The sequence below is a fragment of the Propithecus coquereli genome, unplaced genomic scaffold, assembly GCF_000956105.1.
Source record: "Propithecus coquereli isolate 6110/MARCELLA unplaced genomic scaffold, Pcoq_1.0 Scaffold19, whole genome shotgun sequence".
Classification (NCBI taxonomy): domain Eukaryota; kingdom Metazoa; phylum Chordata; class Mammalia; order Primates; family Indriidae; genus Propithecus; species Propithecus coquereli.
The window spans coordinates 318972-338661 of record NW_012143856.1 but is presented as its reverse complement, the minus strand read 5'-3'; the positions used below and the strand labels follow the sequence as shown (position 1 = coordinate 338661).

The window sequence follows — 19690 nt, the reverse complement described above, 5'->3', positions numbered from 1 at the left end:
GTCGGGTTAGTGGAACTGGCGACTCATTTTGATGGAATTACTTATGGAGACAAGGTTGTGAGTCACTTGCCTGAAAATAAATCCTGGGAGACTTTGGCACTGAAGTCGGTGCCTGCGGGGGCTATTTTCAATCGTAATAGTTGTGGCTTTGTCAGTCGTGGTGAGTCCTCTGTCGTTGCCACTAATGTCTCGCCCATAGATAGGCTGTCCCTGTGCACACTCACGCATTCGCCTGCCCACACCTCCGGTCTGGCAGCGGGGTTTTTTCCATCTTGCGTTAAGCGGATGCTACCGTATTTGGAGGGGTTGATCTCCCTTCTCTGAGACTTTCTTCCTTTCTGAAACCCTAGCTATTGTTGAGCTAGGGGAACGAGGTGAATGGACCTGCCGGGATGAGGGAGGGGTTCTTGTCTTGGTTGCCCGACTCACTCCCTTTTCCGTGGATCCCTCCTTGTTTTGATAACGAGCCACTTACAGTTCTTTACCGGAGGCTACTGCCTCTGTTCAGGAAAGCCAGACAGGGAGGGGTGCTGGAGTGGAAAAGAGGAAGGGAGGGAAGGAGGGCTGCATCTATTATAAGAAGCTCTGGCAGGTTCACACTTGTCTCAACATGTTTTTTGCCCCTGAGAGAAGAGCAGATAAATGACTTAAAAGAAAAGCATCATGAGTGTAGCTCCCCAATTTATCACTGTTTTGAGATAAAGCAACAGTTGTAATTTAAAATCATTAATGATATCCCTAAATAGGGCTGAAGGGCACAGTTTAGATGAGCCGCTTTCTATGTATGGCAGCTGTGTGGCAGGTGGGAAAATACTTGCCTTGCAGGTGTAATTTTTCAGACTCCAAGGCCTGGGGTTTACTGGAAATTGTGTGCATGCACTTCTGACTTCAGGGGTGAGGATGGTAACTGTGTTTCATAGAGAAATTGGCATGGTTTCTATCAGAGAGAGCCCTTGGCTGACAGAGCCCACTGGTTAGTATCCCTTGGGAAATTACCTATTAAATTAACACACCCTTTGTAATCTCAGCTGTTTAGGACTTTACCATGGCCAATAACAGACATGGGATCTCTCTGTTACAGCCAGGTACAGCTATCTCTTGTACCTTGCAATAGAAAACATCCTCTTCCCACTGAGGGCTTGAGAATAATCCCTCATTAAGTTCCCTGGACTTGAACAATGACTTGAAAATAAGCAAGAGGTTCATCTACTACTGCAGGACATTTATACATTCCAGGAAAATGTAATGTTTGGGTATACATGCAAAGTTTGGGTTTAATGGTAACAGCGAGCTCCATTATTCAAAAGTTATGAAACAACATTTTATCGAGTGCCCATGTGTTATGTGCTATATGCCAGGTATCATTCTCAATGCTGTAGTTACGTATCTGTCCACATGGGGCTGGAATTCTGGTAAGGGGAGGTGTGCCTTCCCTCCAGGACCTTAAGTTTAATGGCTTACCTAACACTCCCACCTGTCCACCCCCAACACTTGCACACACCTTCTCTTCTGGTTATTGTGAAGACTTTGTGAATCTTTCCTTCTTGGGGCAGTCTTTGAAACTGCAGTGTCTCCTCACCCAGTGAATGGTTTGCATATTTGCATTTCTTTCCTTCACCCCCCAGCTCTCCTAAAAGTGTCCCTTCTCCTCACTTCCTCCACAAGTCGCATGGAGAAATTTAGATTCCATTGTTTTAAAGCAAGTATGTGTACAGAAAAAAGGGAGGAGGAGGTAGCCTTTGAGGTTAATATTGAATTTTTCCATATTTTACTTTGTGTTTGAACAAAATTACTAGTCAGTATTGGTTTAGAATAGTGTTTTTCAAACTGTGTGTTACTCATGAAATCACCTAAGCGTTTAAAAAAGTGAAATAGAATAGAATACACTATAGTGTATTGCAGATAGTCATAGTAAGGTTGGCGAATTTTAAAACTTTTGTTTCGGTTTTGTATATGCACTAGGTCACACTATAAAATTTGTTTCTCACTATGGGTTGCTGTTATAAAAGATTGACAAACACTTATTTAAATCCTGTTTAGTGCTGCCAGGAGTAAGTGACAGAATTTATGACCATGAGGACAGAAACCTGCGAAGAACAAAGAGTTGTATAGAAGGCCTGTCTTGAAGGACTTGTTCAAATCAAATGATATTTTTGCTGCTCTTTAAAATGTTGCGTATAAATACATTTAAGTGGCATTAATACACACCACTAGAAGAAGGGGTATAAAATGAAAAAGAGAGGTAGTAGGTTCTCTTCACCAAATAAGCTTATTCCCAACTCAAGGCTTTTGCCTTTGCTGTTGCCTCTACTTGGAAACAAGTGTCTGGTTCCTTCTGGTCATTCCAGACTAAGCTGAGCTCTCACCAAGTCAGAGAGGCTGCCTGGGACCACCCTTGCTAAAAGTAAAGTAACGTAACAGCACTCCACCCCCTACCCAGGCACTTCTAGTGTGTTGTTTGCTTAGTGCTGGTTGCTGACATGATCTTATTTAGTTCTACTTTATTTTTGGTGTCTCTGCAATCTGGGTAGGAGTGAGTGCAGGGTTCTTGCCTCTCTTTTAATTGCTGTAACCTAGTGCCTGGGATTTAATAGGTTCTCAAATACTGAATGAAGTGTTTATAAGACCCAAATATCCCAAACTTAATCCAACTCCCTCATCTTACAGTTGAGAAAATTGAGGCCCGGAGAAGTTAAACGAATTGCATAAGGTCCTAGTGAGAAACATGTGAAAGGGATTTTGTCCTTTATTCTGACACCAGAGTAGGTTTTTCGCCTTTTAACACTTAAAATAATTTGAAATAAAAGGAAAAGAAGGAGCTCCCATCTCCCTGAAACTGAAAAGGTTGCCTAATGACACATTCCTTGTTGCACTTCCTTAGAATTAATGACAGAAGTAAAACTGAGAGATAACCAAAATTCCATTACTCATAGGTCTCTTCTCATAGACAGGGTTTTGTTTTGTTTTGTTTTGTTTTGATGGCATCACGTTGAGTTCTGCAGAGCAGAATAGTTACAGAATCCCTGTCTTTGCACTCCCATCCAGAGCACCTTCCTTCCTCTCAGCTGCAGTGAGACACTCAAAAGGCAGACTAAGGTCTCAAAAATGTGTTGACAATCAGATGTCCCTAATCCAGGGAAGGTTTAGGGGCAAATTTAAAAACACGCAATGTTTAGGTGGGATTTAAAACCTAGCCCTGACATTTACTTTGCGTTGGGTTTAAACAGCTAATCTCTCCCTTGGTGCCTGCTCAGGGGGATGACCTTGGATGCTGCCAGGAACTGTCTTTGGTGTTAGCACATAGAGGAGCCTGAGGAGTCCCGAGGGAAACACTGTGAAGACTGTACTCCCTGCTCCGTCTCGGAGCTGGGGGTTCATGACGCCTGCGTTGCCTGCCGGCCCAATCCTCTGCCTTGATGTCAGCACCTGGGGGCAACAACTGTGCGTTACACCTCTGCCATATCCCCAGCAGCTCCACTGTACCTGGTACAAATAAATGCTTGATGTATGTGGAGAGGGTTGGGGTTCTACCCAACAATCAGAACTAGTCCCAGAAGTGCCCCTTCCAGTTGGGCAGCTCCTGCTCCTCTGGTGTCAGTGTGTTTCTCACAGTCCTGCCCTGGGCCCGGGTCACCTCCTGTGTGTGAGCACTCTTGGTAAACCCAAGGGCCATACATGGAGCAACATGTGGTGGGCGTTGGTGCTTTTGATGTCAGAGTAGGAGCTCTGCCCACGTAAGTTTGTGTTGATCCCAAAACCTTATTTCCTCGCCTACTCTGACTCTGGTGCACTGGCCTGGAAAATCCTGAGGGAAACCAGGAACTTCTCTTCAGTTTTCCCTCTTTTGAGAGCAGGCCCCCAGCAGTTGGCTTTCCCTATTCTCCTACTTGTGTAGGACGTCAGTGTATCATTGTAGCACTCTTCCTTCTATGCAAGGGACTTCTGGACCCATCACTAAGTGGGATGGAGGGACCACTGCCTCAATGTACTCCTCCTCCTAAATGAAATATAATTTCACCCATTTTTCCCCATAGTTTTTCATGAGAGTTCCTCTCTTTCATGGTGTGTGGTCCTTCATAGCTAACCTGTTCTCTGTGTCTCTGGAAACTCAGCCCATTTTTTTCTCCTTCCAACTCTTTCTTTAAAAAAATAGCTTTTTAAAGGTATAATTGCCACAAAATTAATTGTGCATATTTAAAATGTACAATTTGATGAGTTTTGACATATATGAGTTATATGTGTGACATATGTATGAGTTTTGACATACCTGTGAAACCATCACCAAAATCAAGATACTAAATATATCCATCACCTCCAAAGGATCCTTTGTCATACCTCCATCTTGTCCCTCGGCAACCACTGATCTGATTTCTATACTACAGATTAGTTTATATCTTTTAAAATTAGCAAAAGTGGAATCACAGTATATGTATTCATTTTTATCTAGCATCTTTCACTCAACATGTGATCATTTTGAGATTCTTCCATGTTATTGTGTATATCAATAGCTCATTCCTTTCTATTGTTCAGTAGTGTTCCATTTAGGGACATACTATATTCACCTGTCTATGGACGCTTGGGTTTTTCTAGTTTTTGGCTCTTACAAATAAAAGTACTATAAACATTCATGTACAAGTCTTTGTGTGGATATACACTTTTATTTCTCTTAGGTACATACCTAGAAGTGGAATGGCTGGATCACATGGTTGGTGTATGTTTAACTGTGTGAGAAGCTGCCTAACTGTCTTCCAAAGACATATGATTTTGCATTTCTATAGCCCCTCTTAAAGTACTGACTTGAGTGTGGCCTTTTGACTGAATCCAAATTTTACAGAACAAATCCTTGTAATTTGTTCTGTGAAGTTTGGATTTGGTCAAGGGTCCCCACTTGGGCATCTGAAGGGCCACATGTGGCCTTGAGGCTATGGGTTCCCCACCCCTGGACTAGACTCTTGCCTTCCTCTCCTTCCAGTTGCTCTGTTCCATCCAGATCCTGCTGTCCAGGACATCTCTCTTCAGGTGACTGGGATGGCTGCTCTCTTCTCAAGAGAAAGGAACAAGAAAGTAGTGGGATCACATGTTATATCCAAACAGTCATTACACCTGTTGTTTCACAAAGGAAAGGAGTCATTTTTAAATTACAGAAGAGTTCTAGGTGTAGACCCGACACATTTTAAATGTAGTTTTATTATTTTTTGGTGTCCATGACAGGTGCATCTTCTTCATTTAATGAGAAGATAAGAGTAATTTTAATTGACATGTTAATTGAAAGCAAATTCTCCTGATGAAGTTACTTCCAAAGTACTTGAAAATAATTTGTCTTTTTATTTGTTTATACTATTAGCTGGTAGCAAACTTTAAATTACCTACATTTCTTCCTAGAATGGTACTAATTACAGGTTATTTTCAATGCATTATTCCATAAGAATTACAGCTCAGTTACTCCTTCCCCATCAATGACCTACTAAAGTAGCTTGAATGGCTAAGCAGTTTGTTTCCTTAGTTACTTGGGCTATGTTTAAATTACATGAACTCCTGTTTTTATAGACCGAATTAAGACATCTTCAGTATTCCTATAAAATATAGTAAGGTTTATAAGTTTAATAAGTCATGCGATTCTGCAGCCTGGGGCACAGCATTGACAACATTCTGTGTAGAATGCACTGTCACTTATTCCTGTTCGTTAGAGAGCAGTACGTGACACTGTTAATTTTTTTTACTATAACCAAAAATTACCAGGGCTAAATAAATGTATTCTTTGCTTCAACCTTTTACCTTGGAATGTCTAGTACTATAATTAAAAGTTCTTTGCCTACTTTTCTTTTTTTTTTTCTTAATTTCACAACATTAAGGGATACAAATGCTTCGGTCACACAAATTGCTTCTGCACCACCCAAGCCAGGACTACAAGTCTGCCCATCCCCCAGACAGTGCTGTGTGCACCCTTTAGGTGTGAATTCACCCATCCCCACCTCCTCCTACTTTTCTAATTTATGTTGATTTTTGTTTAAGACCTACAAAGCATTTAGAAAAATATGGTCAGGTTTTTTAAGAATCAGTTTGCAGGTAAACCACACATGAACAATTCTTAAAATATTGGAAACATACTATTAGTTCTGGGACCATATGTGTGTGTACATTTAAGCTGCCATTGGATGGTTCATAACATTGTAAAATAGGCTTTTGAAATGTTATAGTTGGATTAAAAGAAATCTTTGCCTACCAATTAGTTTTCACATAGAGGACCTTTAAGAAGTCCTTAGGAGAATTTTTAGGGTGCACATCTGAAAAATGGATGTAGATATTCTCTTTTCATACTCACTGAGCTCTGGCACCCTGTCACCTTCCTCCATCCCTTTCTGGCTCTGTCAGCCCTTTCAGTTCCAGATCCTTTGCCTGGCATTCCTCGCACTCATATTTCACACTCAGGAAGCCCCAGCACGAGCACTTGGGGCAGCGGCACGGCAACATGCTACTGTCCACCATACCGTTGAGCACTTCTCCAAGACCCGCTCTCATTCAGGACCCCACCTCTTTAGGAAGTTTTACCTGATCGTCTCAGCTCTAAGCAACCTCTCTTCCTTCTGAACTTCTTATTCCACTTGTATACCACTTCTACTTAGAATTTAAAAGGCTTTCTAGTTTTAAGTGTTTTTGTGTTTGTTATCATATTTGATCCTCATGACAAGCCTGAAAATTGAACGAGGCAATTATTATTCCCATTTTAGAGATGAGAAAACTGAGACCCAGCAAGGTTCAGGGACTTGCCTGAAGTCTCACACACCTGACAAAACTCAGGCCAGACCTGTCAATTTCTGACTCTGGTTCCATGCTTTTTCAGTGATGTCATACTACTCATTTTCTTATATTCTCTATTATCTTCTTGTGGGTATGTCTCTTAACTACCCAACTATTATAAATCCTTCCTCCGCCTCAAACACACACATATACACATTCCCTGAAAAGCAGACATTTTATTGTATGTTTCTTACCTGGTTGGTTAATATATTTTATACCAGCCTTTCTGTTTCAGTCTTTGATTTGCTCACAACTGCTATATTATGAACTTTCTTACTAGTGCTAAAATAGTAATTCCAGGTCCTTTCTTAAAAGCTTATCCAAACTCTGTGACATTACATTTGCATTTTAAAATAGAAATTTGTTTTTACTCCTGGACGTTTGCCCCTGAAGACATGAATGGTTTTTTTTTTCTCACTTTTGAAATTTGGTCCTACATATTTTAATAAGAAGGGTGTTTGCAAATGCTTTTCTTTAGCCACTTTATGCTCCCTGAGCTATTAGGACAAATGAGGCTTCTTTCCACTGTCAGTGACTGAAAGACTATGTTGCATTAAACTTCTGTAGAAATTTAAGTGTCAATTGTGAAATTGAGCATTTTCAATAGAAAAGTAATAGGATTTTAGAGATAGAAAGATTCTGGCAGGTCATTTCATTAAACTCTCACCATTTGCAAAGGAATAAACCGAAGTCTTTGGAAATAAACATCTTCAGCCACCTTCCTCAGCACAAGCCGGACCTGACCTCAAGTCACTCGACTCCTCATTCCTGCTTTTAATGAACTCTGCCCTGCTTTAGTGAATGCCCCCCCCCAAAAAAAGACAAGAAAAGAAAAGGAAAAAAAGTGTTTTCAAAATTTAATTTAGAGCACATATGTAGTCTCATCATTTAAGAGTTTCCCAAAATTGGAAGTAGATTCTAATTTTCATCATTGATAGAAAAGTTTTCATTTTATTGTTTTTCTTTTATTAAACCCATGTGGTCAGAACAATTATAAAATTGCTTTCTTCCGTTCAGACATTAGCTCATCACTGTGTGCATTTCTCCTAGAAACAGAACAGTGCTCTCCAGAAATGACAGTTTTCTCCTTCACTGCTCCTTTTCCATCTATAAACACCTTTGCCTGGCTGTCCTCCCTCCTTTCCAGCATTGGGTAGGATGCAGTCCTCTCCTTTATGGGGGCTGGGGATGATTGGAGCTTGAGAACTTTGCAAGGAGCTGCCTGCGTTCTAAGAGGTAGAGAGGAAGCAGCCAGGGTTCAGGGTCACCTTGCTGCATATCACTCCATCTTGGGACTGTCGGGATTATGAGGAGATACCTGGGTTCGGAAAGCTAGGAAAGAGAAAATCTCTGGGTGACTCACACACAAGTGGAGACAGCTTGTGTTTTATTTAGACAGAGTTTTACCCCCCAAAAGGGGAAACAACAAAACCAAAAATCAGCTAGTAAGAAAGGTATTGGTGGCATTCCAGAGTAGCCCATAAAATAGTCCAGATTAGGACACCTGGCTTAATTAGAATATGGGTAAAGGCCAGGGTAGAAAAATGGACATAAGGAAAGGGAGATGTGTTTGGGTTTTTATGTCCCCCGTATGATGTTTCTGAGTTTCCCAGTTCGATTTGTAGGGCTGAACCGTCACTAATTCTGTGTCATGTCCGGGATGGTTGTAATAATCACTCTCCTTCCTGCTTCTTGAATCTGGAAGAGCCCTTGTTGTTCCAGATGCTCTTGGTTTGTTCTTTTGCTCTGTTTTGGTTTGGTTTGGCTATTGCTTCTCTTTTGTGAATATTTTCCTTATGTATTTATTAAATAATTATATCAAGCATGTCCTATCACCAATCTTTATCACTTGTTTTTATCTGTTCTCATTCAAGAATACACTTAACCCAAATTTATTCTCTCCGCTTGACCTGTTTTTCAATATTAGCATCATTTTAGGTATTATCACTTTTTTCCTACTTTTGTGTATGTTCTCCATAAAGTGTAGGTAATTCAAAAGATGATGGTTCAGGCTAGGAAATGCCCAGGTGATAGGAATGAGCTCAACCAGTGTTCATCCAGCCTCAGGTTGATGATTTTAAAAAAGTACTTGTAAGCCTATTTTTTCTCTGTATCTAACTGACATGAGGTTGTATTAAAGCAAAACTTACTGGAAGCTTAAAGAGTTACGGATTGCTTCAGTCTGGTTTTGTATATCACATTTTCTAATAATTGCCACTTGTGTCTATACATTTTATTGATACCTCTGCATCTCTCCCCATTTTATATTTATTTGTAATTGAATAAGCTCTTCAGCATATCCATCATCAATAACATCATGTTCATCATTTTCTTTTTTTTTCCTTCCACTTCTCAAAGTCTCTTCTTAGTATTTATGGTTCATGAAAGTGACTGTGGATCTTTCTTCCTTATAGTATACCAAAAAAAAAAAGCTTCAATTTTTATGGATTACAAGAAGCAGCACATTAGTCAGCAGCTGATTTCTGCAAATTCATCAGTTCAAGAGGGTTTTATTGCCCATGTCCTAAGAGAGATGATTGATCCCCTCAGAACTCTTTCTTGTAGAAATAAATGTCTTAGTTATTCACGGAGTTGCTTTTTACAAAATATTATGAAAAGCTTTTATCAGGAAAGTGTGTGGGTTAGGCTTTTCCAGGTGCAGGGGCAGCTCATGCTCCCTTGACCTCAGGTGGATGGGGGCTAGTTTTCAGGATGCTTAGAGAAGAGCAGGGACCATCTCTACAGCCTCCCAGCCAAACCTCCAGGCAGCTGATTGTCTGTCGGTGCCTCCCTGGGGACATACCAGTCCATCCGGTCATGTTGTTGCCCCTCAGAAGCACATACCCATTGCTTCCTCCTGTAGGGTCTCCCCACTGTGGTCTTCAGCCTGTCTGTTTCTCTTTCCACTCCTGAGCAGTTTACCTGTCTGTGTAGAGAACCCATTCAAAGTCCCTAAGAAAGTGGTTCATCTAGTACAGGACACCTCCGGTGGCCAGGACCCCGCATACATCATTTGATGTGGCAGAGATGAGGACAGGCACTCGCCCTGGCCAGCCAGCTGTGCCAGGGTCTGCTTGCTCACAGACGTGTTGTAGGCATGCCCAGAACAAAACAATAGTAAAGCTGTGGCAGCTACTAAACTAACTTGATTCTGCTTCTGTCTTGGTTTACCATATATGGAGAGAACTTTGCTTTCTGAAAAAGTTTGAAGGGAATGAGGTAATTTCCTCATAACTCCTAAGCTCTCTGGCAGTGTTATAAATTTAGAATTGAGGTTAGAGTATTAAAAAATAAAAACAAAAACAGAAAAGTTGCTGTGTTATGAAATGCTGGGGCATTTTTAATGTCAAGTCCAGAATAATAGTTTTTACCCCTTTCCCCTACCCAAAGAAAAAGTAGTGTTAAACTTATTTTCAAAGTAAGAAGGGTCTGAACCTCTGAGAAATTGTTCCAGTATCTTCTTAGGAAAGAACCTAAAGTCTAATCTACACTCATAAAAATAACATGTTTTCAAATAGTTTCAAAACCAATTTAGTCTCCTGTTTTTCTCCTCATGGTACCAGTAGCTAAAAATTATCCTGCTTATGAAAATTGCAGATGATTTTTTTTCTTTGTGCAATCTTACATAATTTTTGGTCCATTTTGACCTAGTCTGACTTTTTATTATGAGCAACTACATCCTAAGTGCTCTGTCCTTTTTGTTTCCACTCTAAAATTGGTTCTGTAGGAGTAAGAGAGTAGACCACTGGGATTTTATTTTTGAACACTTAAATTATGTAACCAGTGATCTGTTAGATTTGTTATCCTACCTACAGTGGCCCCATAGTCTGGCCCAAAATAAGAGCTTGTTCTAGAAGAGTAACTTTAGGCAGCAGTAACATTTTGAATACCTGCTCTACTATGGTATAGTGATTTGAATATTAGATTTATTTTTCTTGCATTTCACGTAGAAACTCTCAACAAAGCAGATATACAATTGTGTTTGTACTAACACTTGAGTAAAACCCCTACAGAAACTCCAGTGTGATGGAAGCCGAATTAAAACATTCTTTTTATTAGTAAACAATCGCACTCTGAGAATCAGAATATTAGAGCTGAGAAGGACTCCAGAGCAAGGTTGGCAAATTCAGACGCCTCCAGCATCCAGTAGGTAACCAATGGGAGCAGTGGGTGAGCTGGAGAGGACCTTGGTCCACTGGAGGGTGTGTCCCAGGGACAAAGGGGCAGCTGCTGTTCCTTGCTGGCTGACATATTGCCATGTCAGAATGTGGTCTCAGCATTCCGATATGTCAGGAAAGGCCCAAGACCCAGGTTTTTATGAGAAATATCTTGACTATTAAATACTGACAAGTAACTTTAAATACGAGCATACATTTGTGGGACTAACAAACAGATCTGCAGTTCAAAAGACGGCCTTAGGCTACCAGTTTCCCATCCCACACCTAATCTAGCCTCTTCACTTTACACATCAGAAAACTGAAACCCAAAGACGTTAAATGCCTTTCCTGATGCTGGGTGGGGTGGGGCCAGGCTGGGCGCTTTGCTGAGAGGTCTGGTGGGGTTCTAGAAGTGAGATCTTAGGAAGAAAAACCCATGATGGAATGTTGTTCTTATTTATTGACATCAGAGTAGCTCTTTTTTCTCCTTTCAATGCTTAAAACAATTAAAAATAACATTCAGAGGAAAAAACAATAGACACTACACACCTTACTATATTTCACTTAATTTTTATGTATATCCCATTGCTTAGCATTTAGTTTTCTGTTTCATCTTCAAAGCATTTCAAAAATTGATTTGTTATTTGGATTCAGGAAAATGTGTCATGATTTATTTTTAATTATTTATGAATAATGAAAAGGGAAGAACTCTTTAAGAACAGATTATCTTAAATGTAAACACACAGACACATTTATTAGGATATCTGCTGGATATTTATCTGCTGGAAATTCATCTGAGGCCATTTAATTCCAAGCCATGGTGGTGAGTTTTGATAAAATTTCTCATATAGAATCTAATGGAAGTTCAATATTGCTGAATCATATTAAGATTTTATTTAATTGCAGCTGTTACTACATAATATGGAGGAGGACCTGTTAAAAAATAAAAGTTGAGACTTTTTTTTCTTTAGTACTACTGGCTCTAAGTACAAAGTTAACATAGATTTCAGACAGACAAACAAAGCAGTTTGGGGGTGTTTATTCACTTTCCTTTAGAAAAATAGGAAGCATTCTTCATATTAGCTTTTTTAAAAAAAACCTTTTATTTTCCAATAATTTTAGATTTACAAAAAAGTTACAAATATAGTACAGAAAGTTCCCAAATATCCTTTACCAGTTTTCCCTAATGTGAACATCTTACGTAACTATGGTACATTTGTCAAAACTAAAAAATGAACATCGACACACTACTAGTACCTAAACTACAGACTTTATTCCAGTTTATATTAGGTTTTGAAATTAAAAAGCTTGTATTAAAACTATTCAACAATAGTAATACATAATATATCCTCGTAGGCTATGGCTTGAGGAGGGAGGGGAGAGTTAGGTCGCTCCATACTCTACATTGCCTCCCCACGACGTCATCCCAAGCAAGCACAAGCACGAGGAAAAAGTTGTGCTGGTGTACTTGCTTTGTAAATGCAGTTGACGACGAGTCTCGAGCCCCCTCTGCCAAGCAGGTTGCCTTGCCTACGTGTCTCCTCTGTGAGCGCTGGAGCTGCCTCTGTGGAGAAGACGGGGCAGTGAAGGGGCAGATACAGAGAGAAGTGCGTGCACGTGCATCCTTCGGAGGGTCAAACTCCGCTGATCAGGAAGGCGGGTGCGAGAGGGCTGCTGTGAGTTCCCAAGTGTAGAAATAAACCACATCCTTGCCCACAGTCTGCTTTTCACGTGGGCTCTGGACAGCCACAAGTTCTCACCGTTTGGGGGGATGTTATGTGGCTCCCACCATCCAAATCTTTGTGTTGCTTAAGTAGGGAACAGCTTTTCAGCTTGGGAGCTTGCTTCTTTAACGTTAAGTTTCTGGTGGAATTGTGAAGGCTCTGTGAGTGTGTCAGTGGTCGCCCTGGAGGAGGGTTTCAGCTGACCGATGGAGAGGTGTAAGCGACCTGCAGAACAGATGCCACTCAGGACCTGAAAGGACTGGGGCTGAGTCAGGAGGGGCAGCATGGACATGGGGTAGAAAGAGGTTTGAGACTCTTGCAGGAGTGGAAAGGGGATGGGAGATGGGCACATCGGAATGCTCAATATTTGCTGTCTGAGTGACCAGAATTTTGAAACTAAACTACTAATGGGCACCTGCCATAGTTTGTCACCAATACAAGGCTGTCCCCATTGCTCAGTGGATTCTCATAAGGAGGGCTTCCTGCTTATTCATTCTCTTCCTTTGGATGGCCTGGTTTTGCTAACAGCATCGTGATTTCCTCTTAAGACTTGTTAACATTTTTTGCTAATTACATGTTCAATATATTTTGGATTAGAATAGTAGTAACTAAACATCTCTTTCAGCAAAACTGTGTTTTCTAGACCACAGTGTTTTGAATAGCTGCTTCACCGTATATTTTCCGTAGATGCTGCGCTGGAGGGTGGGACATACTGGCATCACTGACTTCTGTAATCTCAGGTTCTTCCTCCTAAAGTGGGTATTCATGGGTTCCGCATGAGTTACCCTTCCTAATAGCCCCAAGTTTCCTTTTGAGGAATTACCTCTTTCCTGTCCTGTGTGATTTGGTGGGAGGGTAATTACAAGTGGCTGACTCATATTCTAGGAACCTCAGCCCCAGCTCCTCCTCCCCTGGCTGTGCCACAGGTGGAACAGCTCCCTGGGACTTTAAGTCTAGAGCACTCATAAGTCTAGAGCACTCGCTACAGGTCTTCAGGGGTGGTTGGAGATCCTCGCAGTGGTGACTACTGCTCACCCCGTGCCATGAAGGGACTGTGGCTGTGGCTTTTGCTTCCCAACCTCTCCCCCTCCCTTGGTTTCTACTTGTTTCTGAAGTGCTGCTCCAGTGTTCACCTCCTGTTGGTTCTGTGAGTTTAAGTCAGCCAGTGTTGGTTTTATTGCTTGCAAGTCAGGAACTGTAACTGACAACAGTGGACAGCCTCTTGACTTAGGACCCGAGTTCAAATCGTGACAGTTGTAGGCCCAGTATCATTAAATAGAAGTCTTTCAACAAATCACTGAATATGGAAGATGTGAAGGACCTTAGAGCTCATCTGGCCCCGTCCCCTTCATTTTACAGGTTAGGAAACAACCACACAAAGTGAAAGGGATAGTCAGCGTGTCATATAGGGAAAAGCCATGTCGACATCCTGCACAGCGACCTCAGGGCTCGTGTGCTCCTCACACTCTCGCTCTACTCCTCTGCCTCTGTGACCCACAGTATCTACTTTTGGGCTGCCAGGGCAGAACTAAGGGTGGCAGCAATGCCCTTGGAAGGGATCAAAGCTAACTAGCCCACACAGCGATTCAGCCTGTGGCTGTGGTGGTGTCAGTACCAAGATTCAACACAGAGCCAAGCGTCCGAGGCTGGGCGCAGTTGCAAGCGCGCCCCGTGCTCTCTGGTGCCAGTCCAGTCTCCTCTTGACGCCGCTGAGACTTTGAATAGGATGTGGCTATCAGCAGGCCCTGCGATCCGACAGTAGTCTCCTTATGGTGATTGGGATTAAAAATAACTAGTATTATCATGTAAATCTCATATTTTTAATGTGAATTAAGGATTGCTTTCTAATGATTTCTTATTTTGTAGAAACTTGTGTGTGTGTTCTAAGTGTAGCAAGTCTCTGAGTTCTGAAGGGGCCAACGTTCTGAATCCATTTTGGAGCAAGAGTTATATTTTAAAATTTCTTATGTGGAGCTTTTTAGCAAAGCACAGCTCCGAAAGTGATGTCTGCCAAGAATGTTCTTAATATATGTCATTATTTTTTTTCATAGCTTTATTCAGTGAGTAAGTATATATGAATGCCCTCCGTGTGTTAGATGTGTAGGACAAGGAGGAGCCGAAGCTGATAGGAAGTTGTCATGTCATGGAGCGTCTTGCCTTCGTGGAGCTTCCTGCCGCCCAGGGAAGACTGACATAAATCACACAAACACACCAATGTGGTGGTCACCGCCTAAGAAGGCGATGATGCTGAGAGAAGTAGATAGACACACACTAACCTGACTTAAGGAGTCACCTGTCATCCCTTCCTGGGACATGTCTTCTCTCTGGCACAGGCCCATCTACCCTTCATTGCTCCTACCACTAAAATCCAGAAAATGACCAGAAATTATAAAAAAGCAAGCATGTTCACATTTTGCGGTATCAATAATAATAACAATAGCTATTACTTATTGAGTGCTTACTATGGCCAGGCACTGAGCTAGCTACTTTTCACTTATCATGCCAGATATTCACATTGGAGCAGATGGACACTGTTAATCCCATTTTACAGACAAGGAAACTGAAGTTTATGGTGGAACCACAGAGATAGTGCTGGTCTGTCTGGCCACTACACCAAATATTTGGAAGTTAGCCTCTGTAACCTTCATCACACAATAACTGTTTATCTTTACTAATAGGTTATGACCACTTCTGAATATCTGTAATATCTTGATATGTAATACCCCCTCATGTCTATGTGCTTCTATCTGAAAATTTTTCATAAATGGAAATTGTAATTAACTTAAAAAATCACTTGAACGTAACAGCATGGCTTTATGCTTTTCATTCTGCTTTGTTGAATGTCTGTGCTTACTTCTAATAATCAAATCCATCGGGTCCTTAAGCTCAGTCAGAAACTCACCCTGTATATTGACTCGAAGTTATTGTAATGATCCTCAGGTTTAGCAAGCTCTGAGAGGTTAAATGGTGCACTCAGAGTCATCCTGAAGTCCTGCTCTCTTGACACCCAATCCCGAGCTAGCTGCTCTTTGTAAATTGATTTATATGTAGAATAGAACTGTGGGTCCCTGAGGTTACAGACAGCATCGAACGGAGAGGGCATGCCTTGGGGGCCCTTGCCATACCTGGAGAGCTCTCCTCCTAGAAATCCTGAAACTGCATTTAGCGATAGCTTCGTCTGTGGGTATATGTCCAGCAGAAAGACTCTCACCCACGGACAGGAAGGGAGACAGGTTGGGTAGCATGAACTCAGGGGCTCAAGCTGCAGCTGAACCCACTACGTTTTGTGATTTTTTTTGCCCATTCATTAACTTACTCACTTAGTAATTTATTTACTCAGTAGCCACACTGTGCTAGACACTAGGGAAACAAGCTAGCTAGGATTTCCTCCCAAATGGCCTATTTATTTTGATGAGGGAGATGGACATTAAGCAAACTCCTCAGTTGGTTTTTCATATCCAAAGTAAGTGGCATAGTGGAGAGGTGTATGGGACTTTGAGGCTGTCTTGGCTGCCCACAGAGGCAGTACTGAGGGGTTCACAGCTGTATGGAGACTTGAAGAGCTTCTGGGAGCCAGGGGAAAGGTGGGATGGCAAGAGCGACCCAGGCTGAGTGACCTGGGGCAGGAGCAAGTTTGAAAAGGTTTCTGGAAACTGAGCCAGAAGGATCCTGACCGAAATCACTCTCTTGCCTTGCAAACACATCCCAGGCATCTGAGTCTGTACCTCATTTATGGAACTTTCCACCACTCCTAAAAGCCTCGTACACAATAAAATAACCTTGCAATTTTCCTGTAGTCAATTTGAAATATTTTTATGCTATAAGGAGTTTGACAGTAGATACAATGCTTGAAATACCATTTCCCTGTACCTAGAGAATTGAGGTGGAGTGGGGAATGGAGTCTTTCAGAGAATTAAGTGGGAAGAAGCTATTTAAATTAAGTAGCGAATTAGTGTTAAACTTCTCAGGCTCCAGGAACTTCTTGAGTATTTTGGTTTAAAGGAATTAGCGTATTCCTTGGTCTACTGTATGCTGTGAGCTCAGAATATGTTAAAACAGTAGTCTCAGCCTTTTTCCTAATGAGTTATTTGTGATTTACCTGAAGCTTTAGGCACGCTAACCTAGGATGGAGCAGAGGTGTTGAATTGCCAGGTGCCGACAGGATGGGGGGCAGAAAGTCAGGTATTTTGATGCCAGCTACGTGAGCACTCCATTTTGGGACTTCTTTCTGGAACCCCTCAATGTTTTGCAGGCAAATCCAAGGTTAGAGAAACCCCTCCTTTCCCCCACTCATCTAATTTGTGATGATTTGATTGGGGAGTCTTGGTTAGGAGTGAAAGGTTATTGCTATGTGAGAGCACAACCAATGAATTGTAACGTAAGCTGAAGTAAAACTTAATTCTTTCTTCTACCTGCCCGCAATGAAAAGCTGTTGACTGTCATATACGGCGTGCAACTTTGAAGTGAAAATGTTTCTTGTCACATGTCATCCAGTTGAGCAAGTCCACACCTGTTCATCTGGTTGTGGGTTAGTAGAAAGAATGAAAGAAACTGTGTGCCTTTGAGCTAAGGCATTTTCGATATTTATTACTCTGATTCTCTTTTCAGCTTTCACCTTCTCTGCAGTTTTTCTTTCATCTTGACACCGTAAGGCATGCATGAGCCTTCCCTATGGAACATTGCAGATCTTGTTTAAATGGTAAAATGTCTACAGCTCAGCTGACCAGCTCGTTAGAAGAGCTATTTGCTCCACAAGAAACATGAAATGTTTTGTCAGATGGGAGTCTAAGGAGTTCCTGTGATGTGGGCTTTCCCATCAGTTTCCTTTGCTATTTTCCTTTAACCTATGGCTTGTGTTGTTTTAGTTAGACTGTAGAATAAATGGAAAAGTAAATGATTTTATAGCGTCGTGCTGGGTCTGAGAAAATTATTTACAACACTCTATCAAAAAACAAAACTGTGAAGGCTTTAAAATTAAAAGTTGAGAAACCAATTTGAATTTTCTCATCAGAGTGGCTGCTTTGTTGTATAACCTAGAGACTGAACCAGAGCTAGAGGTTATGAACTAGACAAGGATTTTGTAGGTTTTTTTCCTCCAGCCATCTTTCTCCATGAATAAATAAACAAATAAAATGAAAAGGTTGCAGGGTAAACCCAAAGTTCTGTAATACTTAAAAAAAATCACTATTAAGTATTATTCGTCTATACACCTACCAACGACAATGCACTTAAAATGCCGTATCAGAACAGTCCTGCAACTTCTCAATTTGATGGCTTTTCTAGAAAGCATAACCAAGCTTCCATAAATGTAATGAAAGCTTTTTTCATATTAAAGGCATGTTATTGGGGATGGAATGTTTCCTTCTTCCTACATAACTGCACAGTGATTAAATATTGACTAAGAGCAAGGAGTTGACAGCCAGCCACCTCACCCTGGTAAATGCTGATGTGTGAGGCTGAATGTAAATACAGAGCTGTCCCCTCAGGGCCATGGTTTTTTTCCTTGGGAATTGGGGAGCAGGCGAGTTTCGAGTTATGCATGAGGTGTCAGATTCAAGTATTGCAATAGAAGGGTGTAATCTGAAACAAGTAATTCTTTAAAAAGCAACCCAACTGTCAAAAGAAAATATATTTTTCTAATCAATACAAATAATAAAGAGGCTGTTAGTCAGAAGTTGTAGCAAAACATCCAGGCTACCCACTGAATGCTACTGCTTATGGAAACAAAGAGCTGTCTATTAATAGGACAGCTTATATGTTCACAGACAATGGTGGTTTGGTTTATATGAAACAAACTGGTTGAAATCATCAGATTTAATTCTGGGACAGGAATATTTGTTTGGGAAATTTTAATACTTCTTTTTTTTTGGTTTTATGTGTATTTTCTTTTTATTTTACTTGTTTGTGTGTATTTCTTTTTCATTGCTGTTTTGCACAGTCGGACCACTTAAAATACACAATTGGTTATTTCTCTTCCTCTGTTGGGGAAAATTCAATGTTTTGCTTAGTTTGTGAATGAAAATAATTTTCATTCCATATTTCGCGTTAGCAAGGTTCATTATAAGACCTAATTATTTTTATTGCAAGACTTTTAAACCATGTAGGAAATACCTGGAAGACCCACTCAACAGTTGTTCCTATGTGTTTGCAGTTACAATGCAGTAAAATCTGTTTATTCCTCATTAGTTAGAATGATTTAAGCACAGGTCTCCTTTTCAGCAATATAGTAACCTTAAAAGTCTGCTTTTTATTCTAGCAAGTTTTAATAGACATTAACTAACCTCTTACATGGATTTGAGTTGTTATTAATCCCCTATTGGAGGTATTGGTGTATGCCTATTCAAAAAATTTAACTTTTCTTAAGTCAGTGATTCTGTTTTTCCTCGAAATGTACCAAAAAAATGGATTGGGTGCTGCTGAAACATGACTGAGAAGGAGTGGTCATAAATCAGGGTTTAGTTTCTCACTTACAGTCAGAAGCACACAAGTGACTCAGAGACATCAGTGAGTCAGAGTGTGTGTGTGGTGTGTGGTGGGCGTGTGGTGGGTGTGTGGTGGTGTGTGGTGGGTGCTGTGTGCTGTGGTGGGTGCTGTGGTGGGCGTGTGGTGGGCGTGTGGTGGTTGTGTGTAGTGGGTGCTGTGGTGGGTGCTGTGGTGGATGCTGTCGCGGGTGTGTGGTGGGTGCTGTGCTGGTGGGAAAAGAAGCCCCATGGCTGGACCAGCCATGGCGTGCAGACCCTTCTTATGGAGCCTTAGTACACAAGACGAATAATTTAGAATGACCCCTTTCCCCTTAAAAAAGCCCAATATTTGTGTAAAAAATTAGATTAAGGTAAACATTGGAGACAGTTTTGAAGACAAAAGTGGACTCACAGAAAGGCGGTCTGGACGAGGCCGTGGGGAGGTGCGTGGCCGAGCAGCTTTGCTATCGACTGGCAAAGAGAAGGCTTGCTGAGGGCTGACTTTGGATCTGATGCTGTACCAGGGACTTGACCCATGTCATGTCATTTT

General features: G+C 41.2%; 1 protein-coding gene across 4 annotated transcripts in view; it reads left to right on the top strand.

The window, feature by feature from the left end:
• The window catches only part of LOC105809167 (schwannomin-interacting protein 1), an 886964-nt gene that overhangs the window by 730582 nt on the left and 136692 nt on the right, over positions 1-19690 (top strand). The gene's annotated exons all lie outside the window — the stretch shown is intronic.